The sequence below is a fragment of the Tenrec ecaudatus genome, chromosome 13, assembly GCF_050624435.1.
Source record: "Tenrec ecaudatus isolate mTenEca1 chromosome 13, mTenEca1.hap1, whole genome shotgun sequence".
In the NCBI taxonomy this organism is placed as follows: domain Eukaryota; kingdom Metazoa; phylum Chordata; class Mammalia; order Afrosoricida; family Tenrecidae; genus Tenrec; species Tenrec ecaudatus.
Genome location: NC_134542.1, coordinates 137,070,879 through 137,087,654, shown reverse-complemented (window position 1 = coordinate 137,087,654; position 16,776 = coordinate 137,070,879). Strand labels below are relative to the sequence as shown.

The window sequence follows — 16,776 nt, the reverse complement described above, 5'->3', positions numbered from 1 at the left end:
AATAAGACCGCCCTGACAATAAGGCCACCCGAAGTTACCATAACTCTGGACTCTGGATCGTAGCAGTGGGTGCCGCTGTGCAGCTCACTGTTGGCCGCAGCGCAGCCGGAGCAGACAGGAAGTGCGAGGTCTCTTTTAATCAGAGAGCCCGCACCGCTGCCAGCACAAGCTGTCGCCTGCAGCTCGCTCTGCCCTGACGGAGTCTGGCTGACTCACAATTACACATTCTTGATACTGTAGGATTCACAGTTTGTTTGGTTATGCTGGTTTGTGATGACAACTACTACCGTACCATATACAGGTAATAACTTTCCTTTTATTGTGTTCAACAATAAATGTGTACCATATTCCTTTTCGTGGAAAAATAAGATATCCCCTGAAAATAAGACCTAGCATACCTTTGGGAGCAAAAATTAATATAAGATACTGTCTTATTTTGGAGGAGCTAGGGTATGACAGGCTGACAGAGATTACCAAAAGGCAACCATGCTTTAAAAGACAAGCTGCTAGAACGCCGCCTGATAAAACCAGATGTGAAGTTTAAGGCTTCTGTGGTAAGGGCACTGCTGTGCTCTGGTTATCGGTGTGATGCGTTCTAAACCGTCTCCGAGCACGCGGAAACGAAAGGAATTTCATTTCTCGGATAATGTAAACTAACCTAACCTTAAGGATCTTCAGTAGAAGGATGATTAAGATGAAGTGGGAATGAGGCCTGTTGGGCTATGTGTTTGTGTTTTCATTAACATAGGGAAGCTCGCTAGAGAAATGATACAAAATAACCGGTAAATGTTACAGAAAGAAACACCTGCTCCTCCCTCACAGTCAAAAGGGCAAAGGGTAGCAGTAACAGAGTTGACCAAGCAATAAGATAAGTCGGTCAGTGATAGTATGTGGAATGTGGCACGTGGATCGCATGTGGAATGTGACACGTGGATCGCATGTGGAATGTGACACGTGGATAGTATGGAATGTGACGTGTGGATAGTATGTGGAATGTGACCCAGCTGTAACAATGGACTCAAGCATAAGAACAGCTGTGAGGCGGAGGCATGACCAGGCAGTGCTTCCTCTGGCCGTGCTTAGGGCCATGTGAGTTGGGACCAATGGGCTGGTGCCAACAGCAACATTTTCATTTAGAGGAAGACAGCTTGGCACCATGAAAAGATATTAGTCGACACGATGGATGGATGGATAGATGGATTGTGATAAGAGCTGTATGAGCCCCCAATAAAATGATGTTTTTGAAAAAGAAAAGTTATTAGAAAGCACCCTACCAAACAAGAAACCACGTTCTATGTCAATGAGGAATACCAGTGTGACACTAGTTGCTAAGTCAAGTCCAGCTCAGAGGGATCACTGTAAGTCGGACTAAATTGTTTCCTAAAGGGATCTCAAAGTCTGAATTTTCACTAGTTGTTTTACAGGCCTTTTGTCCTGAAGTTCCTCTGGCTAGACGTGACCTTCAGTTAGCAGCTGAGTGCATTAACTCTTAGCACCACCCAGAGTTCCAAATTACACTGCAGTCCGGTCAAGTGCACTTGACGGAGTCAAACTACTCTAGGCTGCAAGCTATGTGGGAGCGTATTGCGGGTCTTCATCCTGTGGAGTCCCTCGGGTAGAGTCAGTCTTTGGTTGGTATTGCGGGTCTTCATCCTGTGGAGTCCCTCGGGTTGAGTCAGTCTTTGGTTGGTATTGCGGGTCTTCATCCTGTGGAGTCCCTCGGGTAGAGTCAGTCTTTGGTTGTTATTGCGGGTCTGCATCCTGTGGAGTCCCTCGGGTAGAGTCAGTCTTTGGTTGGTATTGCGGGTCTTCATCCTGTGGAGTCCCTCGGGTTGAGTCAGTCTTTGGTTGGTATTGCGGGTCTTCATCCTGTGGAGTCCCTCGGGTAGAGTCAGTCTTTGGTTGTTATTGCGGGTCTGCATCCTGTGGAGTCCCTCGGGTAGAGTCAGTCTTTGGTTGGTATTGCGGGTCTGCATCCTGTGGAGTCCCTAGTGTAGAGTCAGTCTTTGGTTGTTATTGCGGGTCTTCATCCTGTGGAGTCCCTAGGGTAGAATCTGCCTTTGTTCTGTTAGCAGCCAGTCACATGCTCAGCCATTATGCCCCCAGGACCCCTTCCCTTCCAGTATCAACCAGCTCAAATGACTGTCAGGACACAGTACACTACATCATCATAACAATTTTACTGCGTAATTGATTTTTTTGTTTCACAAATTTCAATGCTCCTTCTCTTTGGTTTAGGCCGCTCCTCTGAGTTGTTTTTGTGCGTGAATGGCCCTTTTCTATCCATCAGTTATCCACAGATGTGGCTTCCTGACTGACTCTCCCTGAGGTACCAGCACCCTGATTTTCTATCACTGTACTTCCCTCTAATACTCCCTGAGAACTACTGTGAGTTTCGTCCTCACGGTTCTGTGTGTAACAAATCCAGAGCCCAGTAGAGAGTAGGTACTGGAATATTTGTTGAATCCTAGTAAAACTAGCCAAAATACACCTTTTCTTCTCTCGTACATGAAATTATCATAAATTGATCAAGTAAGCCATAGCACCATGTAGGCATGGTTACTTTCTTTTCATGAACTTATAAGGCTGAGGAGTCTTATTAAAGCTCTCTCTCTTGGGCACCAAGGACTCTAGGAGTAAATTAGCAATCAGAAGGTAAGGTGAAGAAGGTGAATTCAGTGCCAGGGGCTGCATGCATTCTGAAGCCATCTCCCTTGCCCTCGGTGGTACAAGCTTTGTGTATTACAATCCAAGATCCACACCCCCAGCACTGGATACCCAGCTCATCCTGCCCCTGGGCGCTGGGGTGTCTACAGCTGGTACTGTCCATTTCTCTTTCAGGGCAGCTGTGGCACATCTGTTTTTACTGCTATGTAGTTTTGTGTGTGTGTTGCAGGAGTGTAACTACCTGCGTCTCTCTTCTACTACTGACAGGAGTATGTGTTGCTTCTACAAACAGTGTCACTGTGTGCAGGTCTCCCGAAGGCAGCATGGCAGAATTGTGTGTCAGGGGAGATTCACATCTTGGGCCCTGCCATCTGGTGCCAGCTTGTTTTACAGAACGGTTGTGTGGTTTGAGTCTCACTTCCAGCTTTTGTGGAAATTGCTATCCTTCCCCTTCAGGGTGCTCAGCCTCGGCATGCTTGGTATTTTGGGTCAGCTCATCTTTGTTATGGTGGGCATGGCTGTCCTGCACATGCTAGGGTATTGAGCGGCAATGCTGCCCCCTAACCACTGGATGCTAGTAGCACTCCTCCCCTAACTGTCCCCAGGTGTTCTCAAAGGTCACGCTGGGGAGGAGAAGCAACATCACCTGTAGTGAAGATCACTGTTCTACATCTTTCCAGTTCTTGGCATTATCCACCCTCCCTTCATATCAGCTAACAGCATCTGCCCAGGCAGGTTACTGTCTATATACTCTGCCTGAGATGAGGAATCTCTTTGGGCAACCAAGTGCAGCTTATTATTTCATGTTTAGGTATTTCCCAAAGACTGTTTTCTAAAATACAATTACTTCATCCAGGACTATGCCGCCATACAAACCCATACAAGGTAGCTTTTACTTTGAGGTGATCCACACAGAGTAGGTCGTTTAAAGAGGCTGAAAAAAGAGGGCGGGAAGCTGGGCAAGTCAGTCCCGAGAAGGATAACAGGAACAGGGTAGGCACCTGCTAGCCACATGGCAGGATTAGCCAGGCAGGTACTTGGCTTGAGGGTAGGGTCAGTAGAAGAAACACAAGCAGGAGAATCACTCACTCACTCACTCACTCACTCACTCACTCACTCACTCACTCACTCACTCAGCAGGACAGGATAGACTTGCTGCTGTGAGTTTCTGAGACAGAAACAGGAGTAAAAAGCCCCATCTTTCTCTCTGAGAGCAGCTAGTGGTTTCGAACAAGTGACCTCGGAGATTGCAACCCAATGCATGAGCACTATGCTACCGAGGCCCCCAGTCTTACCCCAGCAGATGCCCAAACCTCTTTATCCTGTGGTTTATGCATGTTCTCAAGCATATCAACAGGAGCTCCCCAAACCAGTCCTGCGTTACAGTGGATTTTGCCTCAATGGAAACTCCATGTGTCACAGGATGGGCCTACACCGAAGAGTGTTCTTGACTCTCATCTTTGCAGAGGCCTGTTGAGGCGGCTTCCTTCCACAGTACCACGGGGTGGTTTGAAGTGCCAACGCTGAGGTCAGTAGTTGTGTGCAAACCGTTTGTCTCACCCAGGAGCCCAACAATTGGACTTCACCAAACATCCACCGCCAGTGAGTCAATTCTGACTCATAGCAACAGTCCAGACTGAAAGTCTTTATGGGAGCAGATAGCCGCCTCTTTCTCCTTGGAAGAAGCTGATGGCTTTGACCACCTTGCTGCTGCCAGCCCAACACATAACCACGGCCCAGAGCACAGGGTTTATTTGCAACAGGACTGCACAATCACACAAGATTTTCCCAGGTCAGCACTCTCTTACTGACACTTCACAAAGAGGAGGAAGAAAAAGAGACTAAGGGACTGGCGGGGGAACAACCTGCCTTTACAGTAAGAACTGAACTGAGATTCAAAGCCAGTCAACCTAACGCTCCTCCCGCCTCCTGCAGGAGATAGGAACAAAGCAGAAAGCTGGGGGAAGATTTGTTTTAAACTCTTGGCACCATTGTTTTGTGGATGAGACACTACAGATTCTGGAAAGGGATGAATTCATCATCCATCATGAAAAAAGTGAACCTGCCTCCCAGGGAGCTTGCCCGCTTTGCATCCCCACAGCGTGTGATTCGGTACACAATGAACCACTGGGAGTTTGACGTCTAGCCTGTGGGCTTGGGATTGTTCTCTCATTGTGAGTCGCTCTTAGTGTGTTTCCTGAGTGATTGCGGGGCTCCAAGTGGGTGTTTAGTTGATGCTTGCTATGTTCCGTTGAGATATGCCCATATTTAAGTTGTTTAAGTTTTGAGAATCCAAAACAGATATTTTGTTACAAGTGTACATTTCATACCCACTTTACAGGGCTGGGCCTGAATAAAAATTTTGTGGGCTTGTTTGTTTTGAGTTTGCATTGGAATTCACTTAATACAGTTATCACCTGACCGAGATACTATATGTAAGTATTGCGGTAAGTGAGAAATGAAGTAAAAATCCCCGTGAAATGAGCATAGAAATCAATAGGAAGAAAGAAAACCCTTTAAACCAACCAACAATGCGACAGACTTAAGTTGCCCTCGGTTGGCACGGAGCCTTTCCAGGACACGTCAGAAAGTATTCTTTTGGCATCTCTGAGTTAGGAACCTCTGGGTAGAAGCTTTTGGGGGCACCAGTGTAAAAATCTTTTTATTCTTAAGTTTTACTCCAGCGGAAATAGAAAGCTGGGTGACTTACCGTTGATTGACCACAGTTGCAGACTCTAATACTATCTCCCAAGGTGTGTGAGAACGCTTGGCCAGCTGCTAAGGATTTGTGTCCAGCTGGATGTGCATCGCAGGTACTGCTCAGGAACCCAAGGCGGGGATTCCAAAGACCTGAACATGGATTCTGAGCCTCTGATGAATGACCTCATGGTCTCCGGACCCTCCTGCCTCTAGATCTGTTGCTGGCTGCCAGTGAGTTGGCCCTCAGATCACGGTGACACCACACACAACAGGAAAAACACTGTCCTGTCCTTCACCCTCCCCACAATCAGCTGTGGGTCAGACCATTGTGATCCATAGGGTTTCCTTTGGCTTTTGGAAGGACGTATCCAGGCTTTCTCCCCAATCCAGCATAGTCTGCAGTTCCACTGAGCTTGCCCTCCACTGATGTAGATGGGTGGCAATGGGACTGAAGTGCAGTGGCCAGAATAAAACCTGGTGGAAAGACAGCGTTCTACTGTGGACCCACTAATGCCTCAAGCAAACCAAAATCTGTTGTGGATTTTGATTCCAAATCAAGTAGACACCATGCGTGCCAGACTGTAGCTGCTGTGTAAGGTTCTTAAGGCATCAATAAAGTACACCATTTGGAACTTGCACGTACTGAGAGGACATGGCTCAAAAGGAGACTTAATTCCATCTGAAATCAGAACTTGGAATGCATGAAGTAGGAGGGTAGGAAACTGGAAGTGGGAAAAAGTAGAATGGAATGAACAACAATAGGCAGGCATTAATGAGCTGAGATGGACCCATGGGTGTCATTTTGAGTCAGACAGTCACACAGTGGACGATGCCAGATTGACAACTTCAAAATAAAGGGAGTGACATCCTTCATGAGAATGGACAACTGTAAGCTCGATCTTGAACGACAATGCTGTCTGGGGAGGGGCAGCTAGCAGAACTATTATTCAGAATTGTCCACCATTCCCTAAAACCGGGAGAAATTGAAGAATTCTACCAACTTCTTCGGTATAAAATTGATCAACTGTGTAATTCAATGACTGATAAGTCATTGGATAGGGAAAGTGGGGAATCCCCGAGGAAGACACAGTTGGAAAATGCCCTGGTGACAGAAACCAAACTAGAGACAACCTGAAATATGATTTTAAAAACTCATTGGCTTACTTTCTGCAAATAACTTTTATCCACAACATCAATGGTGACTGTGTGAATGGATTTCAGCAATTGGAATACATAGAAATCAGACTGACTGCATCTGTGGGAAGAATTGATGGGGAGGCTCTGTATCAACCTAAACAAAGCCAAGGGCCAACTTAGAACAGACTTATCAATCGCTCCTCTGCGAGTTTGAATTGAAGCTGGAGAAAGTGACAACAAGTCCAAGAGAGACCAAAACACCCGCAACCTAAGCGTATCTCTTCTAACATCTCGCAAGTTCGAGATCTTGACATCTCACAACTTTGAATGCGAAAGACAGAAGATTTGACAAGCTGCGGCATGGCATCAAGAAAACTATATGTGAAAAAGCAAACGATCATTACACAGACAGAAAAGAAAGACCGAAGTGGATGGCAGAAAAGACCCCTTGAACTTGCTTTATAACAGAATAGCTGAAGTAAATCACAGAAATGATGAAAGAGCTGAATGGAGATATTTAAAGGGTAGTTTGATAAGACAAGGTTGGATATTTTAATGAAATGCGTACAGACCTAGCATGAGTAAGCCATGAAAGAAAACATGCTGAGCATATCTCAAGCTGAAAGAACGGAAGCCAACATTCAAGCCTTGAGTTGCAATATTAAAGGATGCCATGGACAAAATATTGAACGATACAGGAAGCATCAGAAGAAGATAGAAGGGCAACACAAAGACAAGGTACTACAAAGAACGGGTCAGCACCCAGTCGCTGACAGCGTCGGCTGCTGTTTGTAAAGTTGCCAGTGGCTCAGAAGTGGACAGCCTCTTTTTCCTTTGCAGTCCCTTCCGGAAGCTCCATTGAAACCTTCCCCATTGAGACCCTGCTGATCTTTGAAATACTGGGGGCATAGCTTCCCGCTCCACAGCAGCACACAGCCACCCTGTCTGCCCAACGGGCACGCGAGCGGTGGTCCTCGGCACTCCTGCAGTCCCACGTGCCCTTTGGATTTTGTTTGCTGTGTTTCCACTTGAAGTTCCTTGAAACTGTATCTTCCATTAAACCAAACCAAACCAAACCGAAGACGCAGAGGTGGAGCATTTCAGAACCTTTCCCCTCCCTGTTGAGCTGTCGCATGCTCCACTACTCTTATTCTTCTCCTTTGATGGAAGCAGAAAGCTCACCTGGTTCTCTAGCGCCGTCCCATCCTTCTGTACTGAACTGTAACAGCAATGCGTTTTCCTCTGCAGAAAAAAATGACAAATGTCCGTTCTTGAAAAGCACTGGCTTTACGACCACATGGCTATTTTAGCCGCAGAAGGTAATTGAAGAGTAGTCACCAGAGACTGGAAGCTCTCAATTCCCTGGCTTGTCTTTTTAAACCACTGCCTATTGCGAAGAGGGAGCGTTGAATGGGATATTTCATAAATGAAATCGTTTTCTCTGAAGCGAGTAAGTCCCGTGGTTTTCCTTTTCAGCAGCGGACCAGTGCTGCGGTTAGTCAGATCACTGTAGGAGCCCCCGTGGGAGAGTGGAGTGGGTTTTGGCTACAAACCCCACTTTCAGCGGTTTGAAGCCAGCAGGCGCTCCCTGGGAGAAAGTCGAGGCTGTGCTCCCATGAGGTTGGACAGCCTCAGAAACCCCAGATTGGGTCGCTGTGTTTTGGAATCGATTCGACAGCAGTGTTTTGTCGTCGTTATGGATCATCTGGACTTTGTTCTCATCTATTAACACTCAAAATTATAGTAACAAATAACTGGTATAACTCCTTCCCAGAAATGAGTAGGATGCTGAAACTTAAAGTCCTTTATTTATGTGTCTACTTTCCATAGAGCAAACTTTTTTTTTTAAATTAAGAAGCTGTAACTTTTTGAAATGTAGGTATAGTTCTTGTTTAATTCAGAAAGCTTTCCCATGCAGATCTTTAATTTTGAGCATAGTGCTTTATGTGAATTTAAAATGCAGTAATTAAATGACTTCTTCCCATTCCGCCCCCTCTCTCTGTAAACACTCCTCCTTGACTGTGATAGAAATGTTCTAAAACTGTACCAATGTTTCAATTTGGACTTTTGCCTATTTTTGGAGAGCATCTTTTCTGAGGAAGCTGGTGGATGGTTGTGTAGAAAGAAAAGATTTTGAAAGAAGGCAGTGAGTGGCTACTTGCAGACTCTGCCAATGAACTACCCAAAAGGGCAAAAACCAGGACTGAGAAAGAGTTTAAAGTACAAAGGTGATTACATTGCTCCTTGCGAAGGAAAGAATTACATGCAAGCCTCTTGAGACTCAAGCTGGGTTTCAAGGGTTTTCCAGGAACTTGGGGAGAAATCTGTACTTTCCGCTCGGCTAAATTCATAGTGCTCACAGGAGAAATATGCTGTGTGCACAAATCTGGGCCTTCGAATATCTCATTCACTGCAGGCATAAAAAATAAAGTAAACTTTCCTCGGGAAGGACACAGATAGTTTTAAAGACTTGGCTTTCACTGGAGAGCTTCTGAGGATTTAAAAATGAGTCAAGTCTTTATATTTTCAGCGAAATGAAAAGTTGCGGCTCTCTGAGCTTCCACGATGGTGTACCGCGGCCAAGGCCGGAAAACACAGAGGTGATGGTGCAGCCCATCAACCTCATCCTCAGATACTAGCAAAGTAGATCCCGGATTCAGGTGTGGCTCTCTGAGCACGGACTATGCGGAGAGAGGGCTGTATCAAAGGCTTTGTTTGATGAGCACGTGAACCTTGTATCAGATGATGCAGAAGAGCTGCATTCTAAAAGTCAGGAAAACTGGGACGGATCATGCTGAAAGGACATCACATTACTCTGCTACAGAGTGTGTCTGACTAGAAACCATCGTTGAAGCAAAGTTGTGTGGAAATAAGTTGTTCGAAAATACACGAAACAAAGCCAATTTCAGACTCACTGACCGTGAGTTGATCCAACTCTCAGCCGCGGCAGAGGAGAGAACACTACCACCTCTTTCTCCAGCGCAGCAGGAGTCAGGCTTCTAGCTGCCCTCCTTTGGGCTGGCAGCCACACCTGGAGACCTTCAGAATGGGCAGCATTCCAGTGGTGCTGACCTGTCATCCTGATATTGGGCACAAGGTGGCGATACTCCAGTTTGGGTTGGGTAGCTGCGGTGCAGAGACCCACCAGGAAAAGCTTCTCCTGGTGCTGAATGCAGTGTTTTCTTGTCATAAGCACTGAAGAATGGCCCCTGTGCTCTACCTAAATCTAGGGGCAACTATGTATTTAGCTCATAAGTCCTTGCTTTTTACGGAGCACTCCCCTGCTAACCGAAAGAAGAGCAGGTCCAACCTGCTCTCCACTCGCTGGGAGAAAGATGTATCGACACGTTCCTGTAGGAATTACGGTCTAGCAAGCCCCATGGAGCAGACGTGTTTTCCTCTGCCCTGTTCGGTGGTGGCTTTCATCCTGGACTGACGGGATGCCAACAAGTTTGTGTTGCAGAGTTTGGATAGCGTTTTACATGCATCCCTTTTTCAGTACACACCTAGAGGATTCGTGCTGACACCGTTTACGTACAAGATGGTTCCAGTCTCACCAAGGACATCAACTATCTGGTTATTGTCAACAGTAACTTTTCAAAACCATTGTAATGTGCCAAACCAAAGAGTCTCTCTAGAAATGAACTTCTTTCTAAAGGAAAAAAAACAACTTCTGGAACATTTTCCCAAAAAATCATTGGAACAGGATGTGGACAGTTCTGAGAGCAAAGCTTAGTACAGTCAGGGGAAGGAGGAGTCACCAGGTGCCAAAAATCCGCAGTCTGGGCACAGGAGCAGGGAACGTGCCGGCAAGAGGTTGCTCTCTTATTCATAGAGCGTTTAAACCATTGTTAGTTCCAGATATTGGGATTGTCGTTCCAGGCCAGTCCCGGCCAGATATCGAATATGTCACATCTCAGAGTGCAGGAGCCCTGGTTGAAGCAGCACTGGGCAGAGGGATCCAATGACCCCGTCCGTAGCTAGCGCATAGTCTGCCGCGCTGACCTTAGCTCCCCTTTCCAACTGTGACCTAGAGTGGCCCCTCGCAGCAGAGGCTTCACCCTGCTATTTAATCCATGAGCCCGATGATCCATTCTAATCAGCAATAATTGCCACTGCAATCGAGCTGTTCTTTTTACAGTCATCTCAACTTGTTTGATCTCTGTTCCCGCCACGTGACTGGACTCTTGCAATGCCGCGTTCTGCTGTGTTCAGCCAACGCACCTTTCCTCCTGCATGGGTCCCCCTGCAACCATGACAGGCCTCTGCTCGGAGTTTGCGCAAAATTCACAGGCCCACCACGCCAGGGGTTCTCAGCAGATTCTGCTGCTTCCACTGAATTATGGCCTGTGTGGCGTTGTGTAGCAATATCTCACTCCATCCAGATCACTCCTAGGGGTTTTTGTGTTCATTTCCTAGGGATAGCACTACAATCCACTCACATTCAGCTGCAGTTTAAAACAACACAGGTTACCATCTCACAGTCTGTAGGTCAGAAGTCTGGGTTGGCTTTATTGAGTTTTCTGCTTCAGGGCTCACAAAGCAGAAAGTCAAGCATTGGCCAGCTGTGTTCTTATGGAAAAGCTATGGAAAGAAGCCACCTCCACCCCCCCACCCCCAGAGGAATTTATTTCAGAGGACAGCACTCGATCTGCAGCTCCAGGAGAGAGGGACATGTCTGATCAAAGCACACGGGAGCAGTTGAAGGGGGAGGAAGAGAGAATGGAGCACATCCTGGCCCACCATGCCTGGAGGATGATATTCCCACTCAGAGCAGCCCATCCACAGAGAAGACCATATGGCCGGCCCCACTATGAAACACGACATCCCTCACTGACCTATAGGCCGACAGGGGACAACACTGGAGACACTGTGTGAATTGCGCCCCACCACACTGAGGCAAAACGCTGAGGGCTTGGGACAGAACAGCAAGGGGAACAGAGCAAGGAAGTCCTCAGGCAATACCAAATGTAGACTTTGGGGCCAGGGCTTGGAACTCCGTCTGACTCAACCAGAAAACACTTCTAAAGGCCAACAAACAGTCCTTGAACAAACTACAAGCTTTTTGTTCTTGTTGTTTTGTTTTGTTGCTTGGCTTTGCTCTGTCTTGTTTTTGTGCGTGTTAGTATTTCCGCAGGTCTGTCTAAATAAGATATGCTGGATGAACAATCTGGAAGAGAAAACAATGGGACCAAGGGTTCCAGGGGGACATAAGAAAGGGGGAGGTGGGAGGGGGGGAAAGGAAGTGGAATTAACAAACCCAGGGAGAAGGGAACAACAACTGATCCAAATTGGTGGTGATGATGTTGTAGGAAGCCTGGTAGGGTATGACCAAGAGCAATGTAATTGAGAGGAATTACTGAGTTCCAAATGAAGGCAGAGCATGAGAGTGGGACAAGAGGAAAATAAAATGAAGTAGAGGAAAGAGCAAGGAGGCAAAGGGCATTTATAGAGGTCTCAGTAAAGGCATGTACATATGAAAATATATTTATATATGAGGATGTGAAAATCTATGTGCATATAGGTATAGGTTTAGTATTAAGGTAGCAGATGGACATTGGGCCTCCACTCAAGTACTCCCTCAATGCAAGAATACTTTGTTCTATTAAACTCGCATTCCATGATGCTCACCTTCCCGACACAATTGCTGAAGATAAAGCGGGTGCATAAGCAAATGTGGTGAAGAAAGCTGATGGTTCCTGGCTATCAAAAGATATAGCTCCTGAGGTCTTAAAGGCTTGAAAGTAAACAAGCGGCCATCTAGCTGAGAAGCAACAAAGCCCACATGGAAGAAGCACACCAGTCTGTGTGGTCACAAGGTGTTGAAAAGATCAGGTATCAGGCATCATGAGAACATAAAATCATATCATTGTATATTAGGGGGAGTAAGGAGTACAGACCCAAAGCCCATCTGTAGGCAATTGGACATCCCCTTATGGAAGGGTCGCGGGGAGGAGATAAGCCAGTCACGGTGCAGTGTAGCAACGATGAAACATACAACTTTCCTCTAGTTCCTAAATGCTTCCCCCGCCCACTATCATGATCCTAATTCTACCTTACAAATTTGGCTAGACCAGAGGATGTACACTGGTACAGATAGGAATGGAAACAGGGAATCCAGGGCGATGATCCCTTCCGGACCAGTTGTGAGAGTGGTGATACTGGGAGAGTGGGGTAGAAAGGGTGAACTGATTACAAGTTAATACATATAACCTCATCCCTGGGGGATGGACAACGGGAAAGTGGGTGAAGGGAGACATCGGACAGTGCAAGATATGACAAAATAATAATTTATAAATTATCAAGGGCTCTAGAGGGAGGGGGAGGGGAGAGGAAGGGGAAAATGAGGAGCTGATGCGAGGGCTTAGGTGGAGAGCAAATGTTTTGAGAATGATGAGGGCAATTAATGTACAAATGTGCTTTACACAAATGATGTAGGTATGGATTGTGATAGCGTTGTATGAGCCCCTAATGAAGTGATTAAAAAAAGAGCCACCTCCAAACTCATTGAGATTGTGGGTAGATTCTAGATTCCCGTGGTTACAGAATCAAGGGCCCATTTTACTATTACCCAGAGACCCTCTGAGCCCCAGAGGAATTCTACTCTAGTCCTCGTACACATCTTGCATCTCAGGGCCTGCAATGGTCATTGAAATGCTTTTTGCACTTAGAAACCTCTACTGTTGCTGCTTCCCCCTCACCCCCCTTTTCCATCTATAGTAATTCTTAGATTGGATTAGACCCATTGTGTAATTCAGGATCACCTTCTATTTTACAAAGCTACTACCTTAATTACATTTGTCGGATTCCTACACCGTGGCCACAGTTCCTGCAATTAAGATGTAAATATCTTTCTCTGGAGGCTGGGTTAGTAGGCCAATCAGAGTCTTTCGAGTCAAAGTCACGTGTTGTACCTGTTTCTTCGCTTTCTCCTCTGTCCTTCCACCGTCAGGCCTTCAAGAGTCAGCAGGCTCTCGGGAAACTGTGCTGGTTGACTAATTAACTGAATGATTGATCTGTGAGACATCATTTTATCTTATGGAACCAATGAACTGTGTTTGAGGAGATTACGCAGCTCAATGTAAGATAAGTTGAAACTATAAAATACCGGATATATACATACATACATGTGTATATAAATATGCTTGTATTTGTGAGGATAAGTTAGAAATCATGTGACATGGGTTCATCCATGCGTGGGTTTGTTCCAGACAACATGTCTTGAACCTGTCCCTGCCATCAGCAGAAGGCTGTAGACAAGTTCTCTCAGTAAAACACTGTCTCAGGCTCCGTAGGGGTCCTTCCAGAAATCCACTCACAACAGTGGCCTCCAAGGGGACCTGCCAAGCCCGTTCAAGTCAAGGCCGCGAAGTCTAACAACCACAGATTTTGAGAAGCCCCAAGCAGTTCGAAACCAGGAGCTGCTGTGCAGGAGAAAGATGGGCTGTCTACTCCCGTCGAGAGTTACAGTTCCCAAACTCACCGGGAGCAGTTCGACCTGGTCCCGTGGGGGCATTAGGAGTCCACGTGGACTTGCTTGCTGTGAATTTTGTTTGGAGGAGTATACTTTTTCCTCAAAGGATACAAAATGATCACAAGGCCTTATTGTGGATTTTAAGCCTTAGGAAATTGAAAACTGACTGGGTGAGAAAAAGGCGAGGAAAGTTGTGACCAGGAATATTTTCCCACCACGATAATGCACCTGCCTGCCTTTCTAGGGGAGCGAGGGCTGCCCGTCGAGGATTATGGGAAACCTCATCCAATAGAGTCCCCCTATCTACAGCTCTGACCTTATCCCTTTGGATTTCTCTTTGTTCCCCCAATTCAAAGCACATTTCAAATGAATAGTGTGCGAGTCCCTTAAGGACATCTCAGTGTCATTTTGACTAGTTGTAAATCGAAGAGCACGGAATGTGGGGTGGGGGCGTGTGGCTTAGAGAGACAGAACCCCCCCACCTTCATAAGATCTTGATGGAGGTTGGGTCAAGAAACAGTAGCTTCCTAGCTGAATATTCTTGTTTCCTAAAGATGCCTGTGATTTTGTAGCAATGCCTTTGACTTGCCCTGTAGAACAGCGAGCTGTGTTACATGACCCCTACACACAGGGTAAGCGGTCATGCAACTCTGGACTTGGGGTGGAGATGGAGCACCATTGTCCAGAGATGTGAATGGGACATGTGCATGCCGCTGATAGGTGAGTGGCCCCAGCCTAAGGCGTCTGCCATCAAATCTCAATGTAGTACAGTGAATTTTCCTAACTTACCATTCAAAGTGAGTTCAGAAGGTGAGTTCGTCCTTTTGAAAGACTGAGTGTGTGTTGCTATTCATATTCTTAAAAACATGTGGGGGAACCTTTGTCATCATCTCGGATTTCTTTCTAACAGCCCATTTGGATTAATTTCTAAAAAAATTCATCTGCAGGCAGCACTCTGCTTTCTTCATATTTGCCGACCTCCTCTGCCTCGGCAGCCGCATCCAATATTCGGAGATCAGAGAACACAATGATAGCAAATACACTCAGCACTCGCTTTGAATTTCTGCCAGTGAAAACCTCCCAGACCGAAAGCAAACATAAAGGAGAGATGAAACACTTTGAATTTCTGAAAGGACAACTGTCTGCGTTTTGCTTATCTTTTCATTTATGGGACGGCTCCCCTCGCTGATTCCCGTTGACCCGTTTCCTTCCAACGCCCGCTCACCTTTAGTTCAATTGCGTGAAATGTTTCGTGTCTTGTATCAACCACACTTCCCCGTCTCAGTGCTTCATGAGGTGAACTTCTGTGGTGTGGCTCATGGTGGAAATGGGGACTCTCAAAACGTTCTCACTTAGGACCTATCTTAATTCGTTCGATTAGATGATTTATTCGAAAGCAAGAGTGAAAACGAATGATATGGACACATCTGGGAAAGGGACACAGTTGACGGTCAGGGACAGTTACTCTGTGAGCAGTGTGAAGCCTTTGTTCCACTTCACGGGCTCGTTGGGTTATGTTTTCCTTTTGTACAGTATTCAAGTGTTTCTCAAGCTCCCAGATAAACTCATAGATGTCGTCTGGTTGATTCTGCCCGCAGAGGACAGAGTAGAAGTGCCCATGGCCACCCAACTTTTGGCGAGTGTTTGAGTGCTTTAATTTCTGTGCCATAGAAACTTATTTGAAAACAAAGCGAATGAAACTCCTCTAACAAAGGTGTCAAAAATAGGGATCCCAGCATAAAGCTCAGTGTTCTTTCCATAACAATCTATACAATTGTCTACGCACTGAGCCTCCTTGTAGCAGGACCCCTTCTTCTCTGTTATTTTTAATGACCTCAATATTTGGAGTATTGAATCTTTGTCCTAGATCAGGGATGTCAAACTGGTGGCCCATGGGCCACATGCGGCACCCGAGGTAATTTTTTTGTGGCCCGCAATGCTCTGAAATAAAATGAAAATAGAAAAAATATATGAAGAAAATAGCACTTAGGGGAGATTGAGGCAATACTGTCTACACAATTCCTTCATTACATTTTATTTCAGAGCACTGGGGGCCACATGCTGCCTGTGGGCTGCAAGTTTGACCCCCTGTCCTTGATGATGTATAGATAAGCAATCGAGAAATATGCTATACCATGATGGTGCTCGCGGTTTGTAGGATAGAAGTATACCACAAGCTTGTAGCACCTCTGAGTAGTGCCCGTAGTTTGTTTTGAAGGTGGGAACCCCATACATCCAAAAGCAGTACAATTGGCAGATTTCCGATGGGGGCGCATGTTTGCTGTGTGCCTGGGAGTTGGTGCCAACTCCGGGCAGCCTCATAGGACACAATATGACTGCCCCGCGGGGTTTCCAAAGCTGGAAATCTTTACGAAAGCACCCTGCTTCCAACCAAGGACCTGGGATTGGCACCTGGAGGTGTACCCAGTGCACCACAGGGCTCGTTCTGTGGACAGGTGAGCCGTCGGGAGAGTGTTTGTGTGAAAGAGAGCTGGCCGTCAGCATAGTGGCAACAACGGGGCTGGAGGCAGGTCCTTCTCTTTTGTTGAGTTTTATTGAAGAGCAAGTCGCAATATAATCTGATAGATCAGTCATATCAAGTTGAATGGCAAAGTCGTCAAATCATTGCCACAATCATTTTAGAACATGCCCTTCTCTTTGCGCCCATTCTTGCTAGCCCGCCATGTCCCCCTAACCTCTCCTGCCAGGCCCCTAGGAAATTGTGAATTCAGTTACTGTCACCAAAGATTTATCCATTCTGGGTTTCTTTTTTTTTTTAAAGGAGTTGCACATGACCT

The 16,776-nt window shown here is 46.3% G+C and overlaps 1 protein-coding gene and 1 pseudogene across 1 annotated transcript in view; both read left to right on the top strand.

Annotated features, from left to right (window-relative positions):
* Nucleotides 1-16,776, top strand: part of NCKAP5 (NCK associated protein 5) — a 965,306-nt gene that overhangs the window by 438,228 nt on the left and 510,302 nt on the right. The gene's annotated exons all lie outside the window — the stretch shown is intronic.
* LOC142424778 (small nuclear ribonucleoprotein E-like) lies at nucleotides 9,070-9,343 on the top strand (annotated as a pseudogene).